The sequence below is a fragment of the Notechis scutatus genome, chromosome 1 (genome assembly GCF_049901735.1).
Source record: "Notechis scutatus isolate UNSWTSFEM ecotype Mainland chromosome 1, rNotScu1.2, whole genome shotgun sequence".
NCBI classification, from domain to species: domain Eukaryota; kingdom Metazoa; phylum Chordata; class Lepidosauria; order Squamata; family Elapidae; genus Notechis; species Notechis scutatus.
In genome coordinates, this window is record NC_142009.1 from 8,549,894 (window position 1) to 8,571,682 (window position 21,789).

At 43.5% G+C, this 21,789-nt stretch overlaps 1 protein-coding gene and 1 long non-coding RNA gene across 7 annotated transcripts in view; both read right to left on the reverse strand.

The window, feature by feature from the left end:
* The window catches only part of VMP1 (vacuole membrane protein 1), a 150,466-nt gene that overhangs the window by 95,104 nt on the left and 33,573 nt on the right, over window positions 1–21,789 (reverse strand). The window lies entirely within an intron of this gene.
* Window positions 7,359–7,624, reverse strand: LOC148132672 (uncharacterized). Its single transcript, XR_015747796.1, has 2 exons — window positions 7,586–7,624; window positions 7,359–7,522 (listed from the first exon to the last, which is right to left on the reverse strand). It is a non-coding gene; the product is annotated as an uncharacterized LOC148132672 (long non-coding RNA).

Here is a 21,789-nt window from a genome sequence, read left to right on the forward strand (position 1 = left end):
CTTATAAATATAATGTATATACGGATATACAGGTGTGTGTGTGTGTGTGTGTGTGTGTGTGTGTGTGTGTGTGTATAATTTATCAAATTTATGATCAAATTTATTTGCTATTCATCTCATGGTATGATTAATGTACAGGTAGTCCTCGATTTACAACAGTTCCTTTCGAAGTCACAACAAGCACTGAAAAAAGTGACTTCTGACCTTTTTCACACTTACAACTGTTGCAGCATCCCCCATGGTCACGGGGATGCAAAATTCAGATTTTTTTGGGGGGGGGGGGGATTGACTCGTATTTATTGTGATTGCAGAGTCCCGGGGTCATGCGATCAAACCTTTGGCAAACCTTCACACAAGCAAAATCGTTGGGAAACCAGATTCGCTTCACGACAGCAGTGATCCGTGGACTTGAACTCCCATCATTCCCCAGCCAGCATGGGTGGCTGACGGATTCTGGAAGTTGAAGCCCATGCATCTTTGCTCAAGTGGAGAAAAGATGCTGCAAATGCTTGGGCTGCTAAACCACCCTAACCCCTCCTAACAACAGTGGAGCTGAAGGAGAACTTTTCAACCAATCCACCCATGGGACAGAAGTTGCCTTCGGAAGTTGTGGGAGCTTCACCACTGGAGGCTTTCAAGAAGAGACTGGACGGACATCGGTCAGAAATGGTGTAGGGTCTCCTGCTTGGGCTAGATGATCTATAACCGTGGTGGAATCTATAACCGGAAGTGGCACGCGGAGCCATTACTGCCGGTATGCGAGCACTCGCCCAGAAAAGGTCTACTGCGCATGCGTGCGCGCCGCCCGCCGGACAGCTGATTGTCGTGTATCTGGCGCACATGTGCAGGGATGTGGTGGTGCACAGGAGACACTCGCGCATGCACAGAAGCATATGGCGCACATGGGGGTAGCACGAGCATGTGCAGAAGTGCGCAGTGCGATTGGCGCATGCATGTGCAGAAGCGTGGGTCACACAGTTTGGATGCGCATGCGCAGGAGGCATGGGGGCTAGCGCGCATTGCCTTCTGGGTGGCAAGCGTGTGTGGAATTATCGGCATGGGAGCCCAAAAGGTTAGCCACCATTGCTCTATATTACAGGGGGTCTCCAACCTTGGCAACTTTAAGACTTGTGGACTTCAACTCCCAGAATTCTTCAGACAGCTTTGCTGGCTGAGGAATTCTGGGAGTTGAAGTCCACAAGTCTTAAAGTTGCCAAGGTTGGAGACCCCATAAGGTCCCTTCCAACTCTGTTAATCTGTTAGTTATAGGATAGCTGAAGAAGCTACTGAAAATAAGTCTGAAAAAAAAAAGTCTTGTTATTTATCACAGGGGTCGCCAACCTTTTGGACCTCAGGGACCACCAAACTCATAATTTTAAATCCTGCAGGCCACTAATATGAATTGTGACTGACGGTGGCTTGCTGATGTTGGTGGGAAAGTCGGTCCCATATTCCAGAGCTGCAGTAGTCACAGGACTGGCCCTTTGGTCATCCTGGAGCAGCTCCTCCAGTCCATGGCAGGCCGGTGCACCCGGGTGGAGGAGCAGCTCCTCCAGGATGACCAAAGGGCCAGTCCTGTGACTACTGTAACTCTGAAATATGGGATCGACTTCCCCACCAATGTCAGCAAGCCACCTCGGGCCGATTTCCCTCCCCCACCGTTGGTCTTACCTTCCAGTTCCAGCTCACGTGGCTCTACTCAAGGTAAGATTTGCACTTGGCTGAAGGGTGGGGGCCAGTGGGTAGGCGGGCCATGTGGGCAGTGCAGCCTTGTGTTCCTGTGCAGCCTGGATTAATTGCTTTGGGGGGGGGAGTGCTTTGGGGGGGGACATTTCTCCATGGACCACCAAATTTTTTTTCGCGGACTACCAGTGGCCCCCGGCCCACTGGTTGGCGACTACTGATTTATCAGAGTAACAGAGTTGAATTTTGGAGGGTTCTTCTACTCCAATCCCCTGCACAAGCAGGAGACCCTATAGCACCCTATAGACAAGTGGCTGTCCAACTCTTTTTAAACACCTCCAGTGATGGAGCACACAGATCTTCTGGAGGCAAGTTGCTCTACTGAGCCATTGTTCTGACTGCCAGGAAATTTCTCCTTAGTTCTAGTTTGGTTCCCTTTTTAACAAGCTTCCACCCATCGCTTCTTGTCCTGCCCTCAGGTGCTTTGGAGAATACACTAATCTCCCCTTCTTTGTGGCAGCCCCTCAAATATTGGAACACTGCTATCATGTCACCCCTAGTCCTTCTTTTCGCTAGACTAGACAAACCCAATGAAATGAGGAAGTGATAAGCCACCTGGGAAAGCCAAGGGAAATAATTAAAACCATTAAAAAAAGCAAAAGTTAGAATATTTTGAACATGTGATATGACACCCGGAAAAATACACCATACTTCACTTAATTCTCCGGGGAAAGATGGAAGGCAAACGAGGTCCAGGCAGAAGAAGAACATCTAAGGGATGTCAAGCCTGGTATTGACCTATGCGTAGCCATTTTAGTTAGGCTTAATATATATTCTTTTTCTTACTTTCTCTTTGGCAGTCATGGGGGAAGGGTTTCGGGCTTGCCACATTCGTAAGGGGGGAAGGAGTGGAGATAGAGTGAGTTGTTTAGGCTAGGTGATTCTTCTTCCCGTGGGAAAACGAGCTGTCCGTGCTTGGTCCCCTTGAGACGAAGATTTATGACGTCAATGTTGAATTACTTCTACTGGAGAATGTGACTTTTGGGGGTTGTTTCTAACTTCTAATATTGTGGGGTAATTCCTGGTTGTATCAGATCCGGAATTACCGTGGACTTTTGTCAATTTGATGCTTTCGTAAATAAAAGAAATTGTCTTGGAAAATGGACTTTGTGCTTTTCTTTTAAAAATGGATTTCATCACTTGGAAACCTGACAACAGACCATTTGGGCAAAACTCAGCAGTCATGCGGTTGTTGATCAAAATAGGATCGCCAACAGGATCGCCAACGCCCGATGGTGGATACGACACAAGAAGAAGAAGAAATACCCAATTCCTGCCACTGTTCTTTGTATGTTTTAGGTTCCGTCCCCTTGTCCATCTTTGTTGTTTTTCTCTGCAACTCTTTTCAGAGTCTCGACCTCTTTTTAAAATGAATTTGCCTAACGGAAGAATTACTCATGCTACGGCTGACATATCAAATTGGATTCCTGAGTTGAGTTAGGGCACCTTAGCCTTCCCACCCTGGCAGATCTGCAGGTTTCATATCGCGGAATTATCAACCAGAGCCAGACTGGCTGGAGAATTCTGGAAACTGAAGTCCACCCCATGTAAAAACACACAGTTTAGGAGACACTGGTGCCCATTCAAAAGCCCTTGGCATTAAATCATCTCTGAATGAATTTCTATCCACCCACACCAATAGCCGGTTACAGATTAACCTACCCTGAAGAAATTACAATCTGAACTCAAATGAGGAAGGAACTGCAGTGATGGATCTAGCAAGGGCAGCTGTCTCAAATTTTAAAGTCGATTTCCTGGAGAAATTAGTAGCAAAAAAAAAAAAATAATCAAAAAAAAAGTGAAAGGGGAGAGATTCGATCTGGATTTTGAAAGAGAAAAGGTTGCAAAGGGTTCAAGGAGATTCTGATCTCACGCACGGCAAGGGTGAAAGCTTTTAAGATGAATCCATGACTCAGTATAATTTAAACATTTAGAGCCCACCTCTTCTAATGACTCACAACTAAATAACACAACACTTCGAAGGACAAATATGGGCAGGGGAGCAGAGAGGCCCTTTCTCACAGCTACTCCCTGGGATGATGGTTCTGAAAATGGCAAGCAAGCATCAAGCTTATGGGACAATCTTTATGGGTTTAAGATCACCTCGGATGGTGCCCATCACCAGTTCTCAAACCAGCCAACTGCATTGGGTCAAGACGTTGTTGTTGTTTTTTTTGTCAATTTCCAAAATTTTGTTAATACCACTTTACAAAGCCTGGGTAAGGCCACACTCGGAATACTGCATCCAGTCTTGGTCCCCACGCGTGCAGAGAAGAGCAACAAAGAGGATTAGGAGACTTGGAGGCTAACACATATGAAGAACGGTTGCTGGAACTGGATATACCCACTTTATTGAAGATAAGGACTAGGGCTGACATGATATAGCAGAGTTCCACTATCTCAGAGGCTGCCACAAAGAAGAGCGCCAGAAGGATAAGAAGCAACAGATGGAAACTAATCAAGGAGAGAAGCAACTTAGAACTAAGGAGAAATTTCCTGACAGTTAAAGCAATTCATCAGTGGAACAGCTTGCCTGGATGTGAATGCTCCAACACTGGGAGTTTTTAAGATGATGTTGGACAACCAACTGTCTGAAGTGGTGCAGGGTTTCCTGCCTAGGCAGGGGGTTGGACTAGAAGACCTCCAAGGTCCCTTCCAACTCTGCTATTCTATTCTATTCTATTCTATTCTATTCTAATTCTAATTCTAATCCTAATCCTAATCCTAATCCTAATTCTGAATCTCCTCCCATTTAACCTGAATGGATGACCAGCAGTTCTAAAGTTTTGGGACAGCGAGGAAAGGGAAAAAAGCAATCCACATTTCTCCCTAACTTCACTAATTTTAAATACAGGCAGGCCTCTACTTATGGACCACAATTGAAACCAAAATGTCTGTGGGTAAGCTAGGTCATTGTTAAGAGAATCAGTTAAAGTTAGTAACGTGGTTGCTTAGTGTATCTGGCTTCCCATTCGTTTAGTGACTGTCCAAACAGACAACACTGAAACACCGCATGTATGAGGGCAACGACCGTCATTGGCAATTGTTTTGACAGATTTCTGTTCTAACTGGCCTGCGGAACAGCATCATGGGAAAATTTATTTATTTCCTGGTTTGGTTTATGTAGCTACCCACCTCATCTGCATGACTGTGGATCATGTTTCCAATGATTTAAAATTAAAAAAAACAAAAACCTTAAAAAAATGCTTGAAGGACAACCATTTCGTGACGGTCTGAAGTTACCATGGCACTGAAAAAAAGTGACTTAAGACCGATTTCTCACATGGACGACTGTGGCATTCCCCACAGTCACATGATCAAAATTCAGACACTTGGCAACTGGCATGTACTTATGTCAGTTGCATTGCCCTAGGGTCACGTGATTATCCTTTGCAACCTTCTAAACAAGCAAAGTCACCGGAGAAGCCAGATCCACTTAACAACCATGTTCCTAGCTTAACAACTGCAGTGATTCCCTTAATCACTGGAGGAAGGAAGGTCATAAAATGGGGCAAAACTCACTTAACGAATATCTCATTTAGCAACAGGAATTTTGAGCTCAGCTGTGGTCATGAGTCGGGGACTATCTATAACTGTGTTGCATTTTTTTTTGCAAGAATATCAACGTGATTTGCTGGGGCTTTCTTCTGAGATTTTATAACTTTCTAGTCTGCCATATAATTATCGTACTTCAGACACATGATGTGAGGTCTTTGCTCTTCAGGCAAGTTCATCTTGTTAGGAAACATGGAAGGGAGAAGAGGATGACCAACTACAAGGTGGATGGACTTACCGTAATGTCAACCCTGAAGCTGACCTGACGGAGGCCATTTTGAGGCTTCAGGGCTGCCACAACTGGAGCTAAGGGATGGACGGGGGTGTAGAGATACCTGGGGTATATAGTCCAAACAAAATACTTTCTCTTGGGAACCAAGAACACCTCAGCAGGTGCTTGGGGAGGGGACTGAGGTCACCTAGCAACTGGACTGTATCCTGATTGGACCATGTGACTGAAGGTTTTGAGAAAGTGACAAACTTTTACTTTTGATTAGGTGAAAACCGCGGGAACGTTTAGAGTCGGTTTTCACCAGTTCTGTGCCAATATGGCATATCCAATAAAGCTATTCTTTGAGGACTCTATCTGCCTCAGAGTTTTGCTTGCTGTGGATATGTTACTTGGAACCCTGACACCTAGTTTCAGTGATGATAGATGAACTGTTGGAAAACCTGAAGGGTCTGGTTGTGGGCAGATGGTCAAAATCTTTGTGTTTGTTAAGAATCAATGTCTATAATAAATCTGGTCTATCTTCCTTTGGAATCACCTGGTGGTCTCCCTTTCAAGCCCTAACCAACCAAATTCAACCTCACTAAACTTTTCAAGCTGTGGTAAGGTTGGTGTGGTGCTGCCACCTAGTGGAGGGTTTGAAATCTGATTCGGCCTTACGGAGAACAGCCATCTCTCGAGTTTCCTAAATCTTCATCCCTATTCTCATTCCCCTAAAATACAGCAGTGTCCCCCAACCTTTTGCATTTTACACACACACACACACACACTGAGAGAGTGGTGGGCTGCTGCCGGTTTGTACAATCACCTTGGCCCGCCCGCCCACCCTTCCGCCCTATCCTGTCTTACATTTCCTTCTTTTCCAGTTCAGCTGATTCGCGCGGCAAAGTGTATTAGCGCACCTCAGCTGTTCTACTCACTGGGGAAGGCTATAGAAGGTGAGCTGGAGAGGTTCAAATTGGTGTTTATTGAATGCTGCGTGCGCATTCAATACGTGAAGCGTGCGCTCACAGAACCGGTTTAACAACTGGTTGCAGCCCGCCACTGCACACACACACACACACACACACACACAGCACCCTCTGATACAGAGCCTCTGATTAAGGACTGAAAGCGGCTGGTGATAAGCAGTCAGCTTAATGTCACTGCAAATTGTGTATATCTGTTCTGACCAAGGCTTCCCGAGACCGTAATTAAGCACACGCTTACTTAAAACAACTCTTGTTTTATTTCAAAGCTGGGAATTATGTTCATTCCCAGCCAGTAATGAGTCCCAAACAGTCCCTCGAGATAAGCACCCACCTTTCTCTCCTTTGAATTGCTGCCAACAACTAGAGTGCAAAATGAACTATAAAAAAAAACAACCGAAGTACAAAGTCCCCACAGAGCTTCAAGGATTAATCCGAACAGAATGAATGACTTTGCTTCCTGCAAAGGTTTCTTCACCTTTGCCTGTCCTTTATACCTTATGGGAGGGGGAAATCACCTCCAAGCCTTACTCCTGAGTCGCCTCTTTTCTCTCAGCTGCTCTTGCCTTCTAGCAGCTCTGCACATCAGCATACTGGGAACAGGCTCCCTTTGTTCCTCAGCCTCGCTGCTGCCAGACTCCGGAGGCTCTGGAGGCAGCACCCCACTCCCAGATGATCTTGGCCCCATCCCTGCATCGGATGCAGGACCTTCATCCAAGTCCTCTCCAGACTCCCAGACTGGTCCCCATTCTTCCCCACTGTCCAATTCTGCTGCCGTCTGCACAGGCTGCCGGCGAACCACAACAATACCTTGATTTACCACCGTTTGTTTAGTGACTGTTCAAAGTTGCAACAAAAAGTGACACACTCACGACAAATGCAGCATCCCCACAGTATGTGTGATCAAAATTCAGACGCTTGGCAATTTGACTCATATTTATGATGGCTGCAATGTCCTGGGGGTGTGTGTCACATGATCCCCTTTTGACAAGCAAAGTCAATGAGGAAGCCAGATTTTACGACCTTTCTTCTTAACGGTTCGTTAAGTGAATCACTACAGTTGTTAAGCCAGTAACACAGTTATTAAAACTGTGTTACTGGCTTAACAACTGCAGTGATTCACTTAACGAACCGTTAAGAAGAAAGGTCGTAAAATGGGGCAAACACACCTGACTCACTTAGCAACAGAAATTTTAGGTTCACTTGTGGTTGTAAGTTGAGGACTAGCCGTAGTTGGTAACTGCAGAGACAAAAGCTGCCAAGAAAGGAAAGGATGGGATGCTTTGTGGATGATGAGAAATCTCTTAGAAATCTTGCTAGCAACACCTTTGATAACTTGGAAGCCAAAAATTTGGGAGCCACCAATTTGAATGAACACCCTCAGGAAATCTAGATTAGGATGGAATGTGATCTGTTGGCAACCTGGGTGGGTGGAGAGTTCATTAAGACATCAAAAAGGAATCATTCATAATTAAAATTTTCTCCTCCCCCTCACTTCTCATTTCTGCAGATGAATTTTCATCTTGGCAATGTGGAAACATACCTGTTGTTTGAGCTGAGGAACCATGTATAAATGTGTGGAGTATGGGCTCCTTGGTGCTCTCTGAATTTGGTTGTTTTCATGCAGACGTTTTGCTACCCAACTAGGTAACACCATCAGTGCCAGAAGGGAGTGAGGATGTGGTTTGTTTTTATATACAGGTGGTTTGTCCTGTACAGCAGGAACTACCATCTCAGACAAACAACCCAACAACAACCTAATCAAATAACCACCAAGAACACTCCCACCAACACCGACAGGCAAGCCACTTGTATATAAACAGTGAGCGAACACCACTCCCTTCCAGTACTGATAATGTTACCTAGTTGGGTAACGAAATGTCTGCAAGAAAATAAGCACCAAGGATGCATAGTTCAACTCTGAGCTACCAATATTCTCTTCTATTGCATGGAGTCTTCGTGTTCTTTTTAAAAACTGAAATAGGTTAAAGGTTTTAGGAGGTTAATATTGACCCTCCCATAAGATCCTTTGTTCTGGCAGTGTTGTGAGAGGAACGTTAAATCTTCAGCTAAATATTTGATGGCGTGCCATCAGGTTGATGCCAATTCTTAATGTCAATCTATTGATCAGAATAGAGCTGGAAGGGTGACATAATTATTATTTTTTTAGAATGATTCTGCCCCCAACCCTTTCTTATCTTCCAGAGCTGGCTGGAGAACTCTCGGAATTGAAATCCACCCATGTTAAAGCTGCATGGGTGGAGAAACACTACAGAAGAGTAACATTGCTATTATATTTCGAGTTCATCTTGCGAAATATGGCGGTATATAAGCCTAAATGCTATTGCTATGCTAAATAAACCAAGCCTATACAGCGGGGGTCTTCAAACTTGGCAAGTTTAAGACTTGTGGACTTCAACTCCCAGAATTCCTGAGCTAACATGACTGGAGGAGGAATTCTGGGAGTTGAAGTCCACAAGTCTTAAAGCTGTCAAGTTTGAAGGCCTCTGCAGTATACAGTATTCTTCAAAAACCATGGACTAAGTTAGAGGGTTAAGTTAAGGGTTGAGTTAGAGGGTTAAGTTAGACTAAGTTAGACTAGGCATACTAAAAAGTAGAGACATCACCCTGCCAGCAAAAGTGCGTATAGGTTTCCCCAGTTGCAATGTATGACCATAAGGAAGGCTGAGCGTCAAAGAACGGAGGCCTTTGAACTCTGGTGCTGAAGAAGACTCCCTTGGCGAGTCCCTTGGACTGCAAGGCCAACCAACCGGTCAGTCCTAGAGAGGAGATCAACCCTGACTGCCCTTTAGAAGGCCAGATCCTGAAGATGAAACTCAAAGACTTTGGCCACCTCATGAGAAGGAAGGACTCCCTGGAGAAGAACCTAACACTGGGAACGATTGAGGGCAATAGAAGAAGAAGGGGATGGCAGAGAAGGAGGAGGCTGGCTGGAGTCGCTGAAGCAGTAGGTGTGACCTTAAATGGACTCTGGAGGATGGTAGAGGACAGGAAGGCCTGGAGGAACAGTGTCCATGGGGTTGCGATGGGTCGGACACGACTTCGCAACTAACAACAACAAAGTTAGAGGGATTATCAAAACACTAAATAGCCAAGAAGAGCAACATTAGCAGGTTCTCTCTAGGGCGAGACAAAATAATGGTTTCTAGCAGGACATTTGTGATGTCATAAATGGTAGCAAGTTGAATGTGATTTATTATTGCTCTATATTAGCAGTGACGGATGCTGGCAAGATTTTCTGCCCTGGGTGCCAGAATAGCTCAGCCAGACAGGGTGCTAGGCTGAATTTGGGAGGCTGGGGTTCCTGCCCAAGGCAGAACCGTGTCTTAAACTAGCCCGGTATATTAATTACTCATAAATACATAACCAATGAAAACCAGCAGACCTTTGACCAGGTGTGGTATGCCAATTAAAGTGCACACCTATCTGTTGTCCAGGCTAATTTTCATTCTGATGACAATTACTAATAACGAACTTCGACTGTAATTGAAGAATAAGTTATGACTGTGTAAAATACATAACCAATGAAAACCAGCAGACCTTTGACCAGGTGTGGTGTGCCAATTAAAGTGCACACCTATCTGTTCTCAAGGCCAATTTTCATTCTGATGAAAATTACTAATAACGAACTTCGACTGTAATTGAAGAACAAGTTATGACTGCATTATGACTGTTTGCAAGTATTACACAGGTTGAGTCTTGGGTGCTTTTTCCAGGTTCAAGATGGCATTCAACTACAGGCAGTCCTCGACTTACAATGCTTCGTTTAGTGACCATCGCAACGGCACTGGGAAAAAAAAAGACTTACAGCCGTTTTTCATATTTACAACGATCGCAGCATTCCCCTTCCTTCCCATGATCACCTGATCAAAACTGAGATGTTTTGCAATTGACTCATATTTATGATGTGTCCTGGGGTCGTGTGATCCCTTTTTGTGAACCACTGACAAGCAAATTCAATGGAGAAGCCAGACTCACTTAAGAAAAAAATTTAAGCCTGTGACATTTCAATTCTCTTGACACTTGTGGATAAAAATCCAAGATTCTCTGTTAATCCCTTTCCGTTCAAACTGAGGTTAATTAAACAAGTTTGATCTGTCAATCAAGTCTGCAATCACTAGTAATTTCTTTTCTTTTATTGTACAGGTTGTCCTCGACTTACAAAAGCTCATTTAGTGACCTTTCGAAGTTATAACGGCACCGATGAAAATGACTTACGACCATTTTCACACTTACGATCGTTGCAACATCCCCACGGTCATGTGATCAAAATTGGGACGTTTGGCAACTGGCTCATAATTATGATGGTTGCAGTGTCCTGGGGTCATGTGATCCCCCTTTTGTGACCTTCTGAAAAGCAAAGTCAACGGGGAAGACAGGTTCACTTAGCAATGGCGTTACTAACTGAACAACTGCAGCGATTCACTGAACAAGAAAAAGTCATGAAATGGCAAGAAAGATCGTAAATGGGACAAAACTCACTTAACAACTTTCTTTCTTTGCAAAAGTAATTTTGGGCTCAATAGTATGTCAAGAAATACATACATACATACATACATACATACATACATACATACATACATCAACAGTATATTTCTCTCTCTCTCTCTTTCTCTCTCTCTCTCTCTTTCTCTCTCTCCCTATCTATCTCTATCTCTCTATCTATAAAAAAATAATTCTGAGCACCTTACAATATCTATCTATCTATCTATCTATCTATCTATCTATCTATCTATCTATCTATCTATCTATCTATCTATCTATCTATCTAAATATCTAAATATCTAAATATCTAAATATCTAAATATCTAAATATCTCTGTCTCTATCTCTATATATCTATTTTTTTAATAAAAAAATAACTCTGGGCATCTTACAATATAGATATTGTAAGATGCCCAGAGTTACTGTGTGGCCAGATGGGAGACTAATAACTTTCACCAACAAATAAATATAAAAACATAGACATGATAATGAAAGTCGACCCTATCAGCTATTGAAAAAGCTGGAGACCCACCCCTTTAAATATAAACTCTCTCTCAGATTTCCTCTTCTGGAAATGTGAAGTTTTCTTTCGGTAATGCAGGATGTTTAATAAGTAATTTGGTTTAAGTCTCAGAGATAGGGAAATGTGTCATTCCATGTCTGGGGAGGTGATCCGAGAGCCATTTTCTCATGGGAAACGGCCTCGCTCACCTCACCACAAGAGACGACTCATCCTCCACTCTATTCAGCCTTGCTCAAAAACTCCCCGAGACTTGGTGACACCACCTTTTATATCTAGGCCAAGGCAGAAGTCAACCCAAAGACACCTGCAGTGGAGGCACATCTGCAACAAGACCAGGCAGGATTGAACCCTGGGACTCCCTAAGTGAGAGGTCTCCAAACTTGGCAACTTTAAGACTTCACCTCCCAGAATTCTCCAGCCAGCAGAATGCAACTGGCTCATATTTATGACGGTCCCATTGTCCTGGGGGTCACGTGATTTGCTTTTGTGACCTTCTGACAAGCAAAAATCAATTGGGGGGGGGAAGCCAGACTCACTTAACAACCGTGTTCCTAACTTAACAACTGCAGTGATTCACTTAACAACTGTGGCCAAAAAAGGTTGTAAAATGGGGCAAAACCTACTTAATCTTTATCTTGCTTAACGACATAAATGTTGGGCTTAACTGCAGTTGTAATTCATAAGACTCTCTTGATGAACACTTTCCAAATGTTAGAAAGAAAAATGCACGTTGAATCAAACCTTTTGAGAATGCTCAAAGCAACTTTGATTCAGAGGGGATGACAAATTTGCATCTCTCTCCCTCTCTCTCTCTCTTTTTCTCTGGAAGCCGGTGTGAAAGGGCCAAAATAGCCAGATTAGTAGCAACTCCGAGAACAGGGACCCCATAGACAATAAGTCACTGCCACAGACTGGACGGAAGTGATTTTTCAAGTTGCCCCTGGTCAGCCAAGCATTCCAGGAAGCGCTGAGTTCATTATGAATAGAATGAAGACCAAAGAGAGGAAGTCGCTGGAAAAAATCACGAAGGAAGTCCATGAGACAAAACAATTCTCCCATTCTCTCTTACTTACACACACACACACACACACACACACAGTTAGAGAAAGAGTGAAAAAGAAAGACAGAGTTAGAGAGAAAGAGACTGAGAGGGTTAGAGAGTTAAAGAGACAGTGAGTGAGAGACAGAGTTAAAGACAGAGAGAAAGAGATAGAAAGAGAGAAAGTGTGTGTGAGAATGAGAGTGAGAGAGTGAAAGAGAAAGAGAGACAGAAAAAAAGAGAGAGAAAGAATTAGAGAGAGAGTTAGAGAGAGTGTGTGTGAGAATGAGAGTGAGAGAGTGAGAGTTAAAGAGACAGAATGAGTGAGAGAAAGAGTTAGAGAGAAAGAATAAGAGAAAGAGAATTTTAGAGAGTGAGAGGGTTAGAGAGAATTAGAAAGAAAGAGAGAGTTGGAGAGTTAGAGAGAGTGAGAGAGAGACAGAGTTAAAGATAGAGAAAAACAGTTAGAGTGAGAGATGAAGTGAGAGAAACAGGAAACCAGTCCGTGCAAATGGGATGCAGGCAGCCAGCACACAAAACCATGACCCCTCTGGTCTGCGGAAAAACCTTTCGCCACGGAACCAATCCCAATAGATAGATAGTTTGAGGGCCACTGTTCCTAGTCCAGCGCCCTGCTCAAGCAGGAGACCCTATATACCTTTTCAGACAGGTGAGTGTCCAGATTCTTCTTAAAAACCTCCAGTGTTGGAGTACCCACAATTTCTGGAGGCAAGTCACTCCACTGGTTAATTATACAGCACTCACTGTTAGGAAGTTTCACTGTTAGGAAGTTCTACGGGCATATTGGTAAAAATAAAAAAAAATAAAATGGGGGTGGGGGGGGACGACAAACCAGGCACTGTTTGAAGACTTTTAAATATCATGTTCTGGATCTTCTCGTTTATTTTCTCTCTCCATTTTTCCAAATTTGACCTTGATTAGACTCCAGGAGCAAAAAAAACAACAAAAAAAACCCTTCAGTTTTAACCCCAGCCATTTTTTTTTTGCAAGAGGAGGAGGAGGAGGAGAAGGAAGAAGGAAGAAGAAGAAGAGGAGGAGGAGGAGAAAGAGAAGGAGGAGGAGAAGGAAGGCAAACAGAGTTCAGGGCAAGAAAAAAACCTCGTCAGCAAGCAGGAAATACAATATCAAGTTCTGTTCCAAGCAGAATCAAATTTGCTATTTTTAGCTAATTTTGACAAGCAGGGCTGGAAAATATCTTGGCAAGCCCATGGTGAACTGGATGAGCCCAGTTTGGTTCCAGTTCAGCATCAAATGGGTGAGAGGTGATTGCGTGAGTCATCACCCTTGGTGAAGAACCGAACCGTATGACACGATGGGAACGCAGGTAGTCCTTGACTTACAACAAGTTACAACAGTTTGTTTAGTGACTGTTCGAAATTACAACAGCACTTTAAAAAGTGTTCCCTGACCCAAACCTTGTTCCAAGGAAACAAACACCAAACAGAGATAAAAGCAGAACCTTTTTAGTGCTTCTCTGCAAATTCCGTTATGAGCCTTGCCAAGGTTGTGCAAGGCTGCCAAGAACACTAGATTAAGTTGCCAAGAAATATTCCAAACAAAAAGTCTTCAAACACAAACCAAGATAGTCTGAACTTCGACAAGGCTTGAAGTGCAAGAATTTCTTTGCTTCCTGTAAAGAATCCAACCTCTGAGGGCTGACTTTTATCCCTTAAGGGAAGGGCCATCACCTTGCAGCCTTACTCCTTTGCTGCTGCAGCTGCTCTTTCCTTCGAGCAGCCCTGTGTGCACGCGCACTTGGCACAGGCTCCTCGGGGTCCTCTTCCTCACTGCTGCCAGCCTCCACAATCTCCAAAGGCAGCATTCCACTCCCTGATGGTCCTGACCCCATCCCTGCATCACACGCAGGCCCCTCATCCGAATCCTCGCTCTCCGAGACCTCAGCCGTCCACACCTGCTGCCGGCGAACCACAACAAAAAGTGACCCATGACTGGTTTTCACACTTACGACCATTTTAGCATCCCCGTGATCAAAACTAGACACTTGGCAACCAACTCGCATTTATGATGGTTGCAGTGTCCCCGGGGGGAGTTAGGCGGTCCCCTTTTGCGACCTTCTGACAAGCAAAGTCAACGGGGGAGCCTGATTCACTTAACCGTGTCGCTAACTTAATCGCTGCAGTGATTCACTTAACAACTGTGTCAAGAAAGGTCGTAAAATTACAGGAGTCCTCGACTTACGACCAGTCGCTTAGTGACTGTTCAGAGTACAGCAGACCTCCCCAAGGCTACTAATGATACGGATTTGTATTTCCAGCACACTCCTCACTCCGTTGCAGTCATGTGGCCGCATTTTGGCCCCTCGGTGACCAGATTGTATTTACAGCTTTTCGCAGCTTTCCATGGTCATGACTACAATTTTATTTATTTATTAAATTTATATAGGCCGCCCATCTTACTATCAAGTGACTTTGGGCAACTTAAAGGTAAAGGTTCCCCTTGCGCATCCATGCTAGTCGTTTCCGTCTCGAGAGGGTGGTGCTCATCTCATTACAAAGCCGAAGAGCCAGCGCTGTCCGAAGACGTCTCCTTGGTCATGTGGTCGGCATGACTAAATGCCAAAGCTGCACGGAACGCTCTTCCCTTCCCACCAAGGTGGTCCCTATTTTTCTACTTGCATTTGTTTAACGTGCTTTCGAACTGCTCGGTTGGCAGAAGCTGGGACAAGTAATGGGAGCTCACTCCATTACGCAGTGCTAGGGATTCGAACCACCAAACTGCCAACCTTTCTGATCGACAAGCTCAGCGTCTTAGCCTCTTGGGCGACTTACATCATGATAAACTGGACAATATAAAAAAACCTTTAGAACAATACATTCACAATGTTTTGGGTTTTTTTGCCCCCAAACTGGCATTTACTTCAGGTTTCTGGCAAAAGCTGCCACTGCAAACAATTGATTCACTTAATAGCTGTTGAGGTAATTCCCCGTTAGGAGAATGAGCGCATACAGGGAGACGTATTTGAGAGAAGTGTTTGAATAATACACACACAGCACACAGATACACTGTACAGTAAATGTAGGTTTTTACTTTCAGAAACGTTAAGCAAAGTTCAAACAAGCAGTCCAAAGTCATTCACAGGTTAAATCAGTCAGTTTTCAGTCCAGGGATAATCCAATAACAAAGTCCAGTGTCAAAAACAGTTCAGTATCAGACTTACATCAAATCCAGGAATAGCAGTCAATTAGGAGTAACGGCAAAACTCTCCAACAGAAGGAGACAGAGACTCACTCACTTCTGAGACTAAGACTAACACAACCCAGGTTTCTGGCTCCATCTTATGGCCGTTTGAGAAACCACACCCAATTACCATTTTTTCATTTTCTTAAAGATACAGTATTAAAATGTTTATCCTGGTTTATATATTTCCAACCCAAATAGCTGTTAGGTGATTTATATTCCTAACAATAGCATTTGCAGAATGACCACAGTGATTCGCTCAATGACCGCCACGATAAGGGTCATGCGATCGCACGCTTTATAACCGGCACAGAGTACTACAGGTAGTCCTGGACTGGCAACCAAAATAGATCCTAAAATGTTCACTGCTAAGCGAGATAGTGGTTCGGTGAGTCGTCTCCCATTTTATGACCTTGTTGCCATGGCTGTTAAACGAATCACTACAGTTGTTAAACGAATCATCAGGTCATTAAAGCAAGGATGGATCAATGAATGATCTTTAAGTCATTTCAACAAATTACCATTGGTAATTTCATCAATTGTGGCCTGAATCAGAATGTTCTGGGAGAAATCTTTAAGTCCGTTGCTTTATTTTTTATTTTTATTTGATCTGATTTGTCAATTGCTTACAAGATAATAGGTATAAGTATAAACATAGTTATGAATACATGGATACATATAAGAAAAATAAAAGAAACAATAGGACAGGGACGGTAGGCACGTTGGTGCACTTATGCACGCCCCCTACAGACCTCTTAGGAAAGGGGTGAGGTCAACAGTAGACAGTCTAAGGTTAAAGTTTTTGGGGTTTGGGGAAGAAACCACAGAGTCCAGGTAGAGTATTCCAGACATGGACCCCTCTGTTGTTGAAGTCATATTTCCTGCAGTCAAGTTTGGTGCTATTAATCATGATTTTGTATCTATTGTGCGCTCTTGTATTATTATGGTTGAAGCTGAAGTATTCATTGACAGGTAGGATATTACAATGTATGATTTTATATACTATACTTAGATCGGACAGAAGGCGGCATAGTTCTAGTTTTTCTAGGTCTAGAATTTCAAGTCTGGTGGCATAAGGTATTCTACAATGAGTAGAGGAGTGGAGAACTCTTCTTGTGAAATATTTCTGGACTTTCTCTACTGTGTTAATATCAGATACGTAATGTGGGTTCCAGACTGATGAGCTGTATTCAAGTATTGGTCTAGCAAATGTTTTGTATGCTCTAGTTAGTAGTGTGATATTATCAGAGAAAAAGCTACCTAGGATTAGGTTAACAACTCTTAATGCCTTTTTGGCTATGTAGTTACAGTGGGCTCTAGCACTTAGGTCATTAGAGATGAGTTCTCCAAGGTCTTTGACAGAGTTTGGATCATCAACAAGGTCTTCACTATTCAGCTTGTATTTTATTTTCTGATTTTTTTTTGTTGCCAGACAGAGCATTTATTTGTTGAGATTTGAAGTTGCCATTTGTTTGACCAATGTTTCAACGTTTCAGTTTTTCAAAGAAATGAAATGAAAATGTTTCAATGTCCCTGAGGAAATGGTTTGTGTGTGGTTACCTCAAACAAAAAACAAAAACAAAAAACACCTCACACCTTTTATCGAATTGGGGGTAATCTGCACACATTTGGGAAACGCAGCTCTATGGCCTCCAGTTTCTCTTCTGAAGAATCAGAAGAGGAAATCTAACTTCTGAGAAAGAAAGAGAGGGAAGGCCACAAACAGCTAAGCAGTCAGCTGGAAACAGGCAAACTTGCATATACCAGCTAACATTTAAAAGTGTTAGATTCTTTAAATGATTTTGGTTAAAAGCCATACTTTCTTTGGGGGCCTCACCTGGACAGTCAAATGCCTAAAGGTAAAGGCACAGGTTCCCTTTGCATATACATGCTAGTCGTTTCTAGCTCTAGCGGGGGGCGGTGCTCATCTCCATTACAAAGCCAAAGACCCAGCGCTGTCCAAAGACGTCTCCGTGGTCATGTGGCCAGCATGACCAAACGCCGAAGGTGCACAGAACGCTGTTACCTTCCAACCAAAGGGGTCCCTGTTTTTTCTACTTGCATTTTTTTATGTGCTTTCGAACGGCTAGGTTGGCAGAAGCTGGGACAAGTAACGGGAGCTGACTCCGTTACGCGGCGCCAGGGAGTCGAACCGCCGAACGGCCGACCTTTCTGATCAACAAGCTCAGCGTCTTAGCCACTGAGCCATAGCGTCCCTGTCAAATGCCTAGAGTGGTGTTTATCAACCATGGCAACTTGAATGCCCCATGTGGGCTGAGGCATTCTGGAAGTCCACGTATTTTCAAGTTGCCATGGTGTAGAAACAATGGTCTAGAGGAGGGGTCTCCACCCGTGGCAATTTTAAGCCTAGAGGACTTCAACTTCCAGAATTCTCCAGACAGCTTTTAAGCGAGTTTTTACAATCTTTCTTGCCACAGTTGTTAAGTGAATCATGGCAGTTGTTAAGTCAATCTCCATTAACTTTGCTTGTCGGAAGGACACTAAATGGGACGAGAGGACGCTGGGACCGTCAGAAATATAAATCAATTGCCAAGTTTGGTCATGTGACCATGGACATAATGCAACGGCCGTAAGTGTGAAAAATGGTCATTTTTTTTGAGTGCTGTTGTAATTTCGAATGGTCACTAACGAACTGTTGTAAGTTGAGGACTATCTATATTCTTGCTCAAAATCTGAACTGACTGCCTATGGTAAATCTGTGAAATGAAACACTGCAAACCCTTCCCCAGCATCAAAAATACACAGACGTGAGCTAACCCATTTCCTGACTTGCAGGAGCCAAAGAAGATAGAATAACAGAGTTGGAAGGGACCTTGGAGGTCTTCTAGTCCAACCCCCTGCTTGAGTAGGAAAACCTATACCATTTCAGACAAACGGCTGTCCAATCTATTCTTAAAAACTTCCAGTGTTGGAACACCCACAACTTCAGAGTTAACAGATAACAGATAATCAGAGTTGGAAGGAACATTGTAGGTCATCTAGTCCAACTTCCTGCCCAAGCGGGAGACCCTACACCATTTCTGATAAATGGCAGTCCAATCTCTTCTTGAAAGTCTCAAGTGATGGCGCTCCCACAACTTCCGAGGGCAACTTCTGTTCCATCGGTTGATTGTTCTCACTGTCAGGAAGTTTCTCTTTATTTCCAGGTTAAATCTCTCCTTGTTCAGTTTCCATCCATTATTCCTTGTCTGGCTACAAAAAATAGCTTGACCCCTTCCTCCCCGTGGCAGCCCCTCAAATATTGGAAGACCGCTATCATGTCTCCCCTGGTCCTTCTCTTTACTAGACTAGCCAAGCCCAGTTCCTTGTATGTTTTAGCCTCCAGTCCCCTAATCATCCTGGTTGCTCTTCTCTGTACTTCTTCTAGAGTCTCAACATCTTTTTTATAATGTGGGGAACAAAACTGGATGCAGTTTAGTCTAGGTGTGGTCTTACTAAGTCGTTAAGTTGTTCCACTGAATAATTGGAGATGTTCTCAATGTCAGGAAATTTCTCCTTATTCCCAGGTTGCTTCTGTCCTTGATTAGTTTCCATCCATTGCTTCTTGTCCTGGCCTCAGGTGCTTTGGAGAATAGCTTGACCCTCTTTTCTTGGTGGCAACCCACCAATATTGGAAAAATGCTATCATGTCACCATCCCTCTTTCTGTTCGTTAAACTAGACATACCAAGTTCCAAATCCACATGTACATGGAGGGGAAGAGAAACTCTAAGCACCTCATCTGAAGTAATAAAAGCAAGTTATAGAACTGGAACAATTACATTTCTATCAAATTCTGTACCTGTCAACAGTGGTGTCCCCCAACAGTGTTTTAGGACCAACTGTCTTCATACTCTACATATAAATGACCTCTGTGATCATATTAAGAGCAACCACATTCTCTTCGCTGATGATGTAAAGCTATTCAACACCACAGACAATACTACTACCCTCCAAAAAGACCTTGACTATGTATCAGAATGGTCAATCAAATGGCAACTTCAAATCTCAACAAATAAATGCTCTGTCTTACATATTGGCAGAAAAAAATCAGAAAATAAAATACAAGCTAAATAGTCAAGATCTTGTTAAGGATCCAAACTTTGTCAAGGACCTTGGAGGATTCATCTCAATTGATCTAAGTGGTAGAGCCCACTGTAACTTCATAGCCAAAAAGGCATCAAGAGTTGTTAATCTAATCCTACGTAGCTTCTTCTCTGGTAATATCACACTACTAACTAGAGCACGCAAAACATTTGCTAGACCAATACTTGAATACAGCTCATCAGTCTGGAACCAATATCATGTGTCTGATATGCACAATTGAGAAAGTCCAGAAATATTTCACAAGAAGAGTTCTCCGCTCCTCTACTCATTGCAGAATACCTTATGCCACCAGACTTGAAACTCTAGACCTAGAAAACCTAGAACTACGCCGCCTCCAGTCCGATCTAAGTATAGAATATAAAATCATACATTTTAATGTCCTACCTGTCAATGAATACTTCAGCTTCAACCATAACAATACAAGAGCACACAATAGATACAAACTCATGATTAATCGCACCAAACTTGATTGCAGGAAATACGACTTCAACAACAGAGTGGTCAATGTCTGGAATACTCTACCTGACTCTGTGGTTTCTTCCCCAAACCCCAAAAACTTTAACCTTAGGCTGTCTACTATTGACCTCACCCCTTTCCTAAGAGGTCTGTAGGGGGCGTGCATAAGCGCACCAATTGTGCCTACCATCCCTGTCCTATTGTTTTTTATTTTTCTTATAAGGATCTATCTCATGTATTCAAAACAATATTTATTCTTGTACCTGTATCTTGTAAGAGATTGACAAAACAAATAAATACTAAATACATAATAGCAGCTTCTAAAGGGAGTCATACAGGGATAAAGCATGGAATAGCCCTGCCAAGTGATCAGGAAGAAAACACAACTGTCCAGTACTTAAACGGGGAAATTAAATGCAATCATTTAATACCAGTTCTTCAAGTTCTTTACTGGAGCTATTAGGCCCAATTAGAGACACACAGAAACTAGAAGACGGTGAGTTCTAGTCCCGCCTTAGGCAAGAAAGCCAGCTGGGTGAGTTTGGGCCAATCCCCAGGAGACGGTGAGTTCTAGTCCTGCCTTAGGCATGAAAGCCAGCTGGGTGAGTTTGGGCCAATCACCAGGAGACGGTGAGTTCTAGTCCGCCTTAATGAAAGCCAGCTGGGTGAGTTTGGGCCAATCACCAGGAGACGGTGAGTTCTAGTCCTGCCTTAGGCATGAAAGCCAGCTGGGTGAGTTTGGGCCAATCACCAGGAGACGGTGAGTTCTAGTCCCGCCTTAGGCATGAAAGCCAGCTGGTTGAGTTTGGGCCAATCCCCAGGAGACTGAGAGTTCTAGTCCTGCCTTAGTCATGAAAGCAGCTGGGTGAGTTTGGGCCAATCAGTCTCTCCGAGTCGAACCCACCTCACAGGGTTGTTGCTGTAGGGAAAATAGAAGGGGACAGTACTGTATGTTTGATACCTGAAGTTACTAATAAACTACAGATAGTCCTTGACTTACATTCCTTTAGTGACCATTTCAAGTTACAACAGCACAGAAAAAAGTCACTTATGACTGTTTTTCACACTTACGACCGTTGCAGTATCCCCATGGTCACGTGATCAAAATTTCGGACGCTTGGCAACTGACTCGTCTTTATGACGGTTGTAGTGTCCCGGGGGTCATGGGATCCCTTTTGGTGATCTCCTGACAAGTCAACAGGGAAGCTGGATTCACTTTAACAACCGTGTTCCTAACATAACAACTGCGGTGACAGGAGGAGGCCCAAGCTTTCCAATGCTAAACAAACACTGGCACAATTAAATTCAGAGGCAGTTAGTTCTGTATGCTGAGTCAAAAGAGAAACCGCTCTTTCCTGAACGAGACAACCGCACCCTCTAGTGTCTGTTAAAAACAAAACGAAGGAAAAAGTTTTGCTAAGAAAGGTGCACGTTTGAAACTCACGT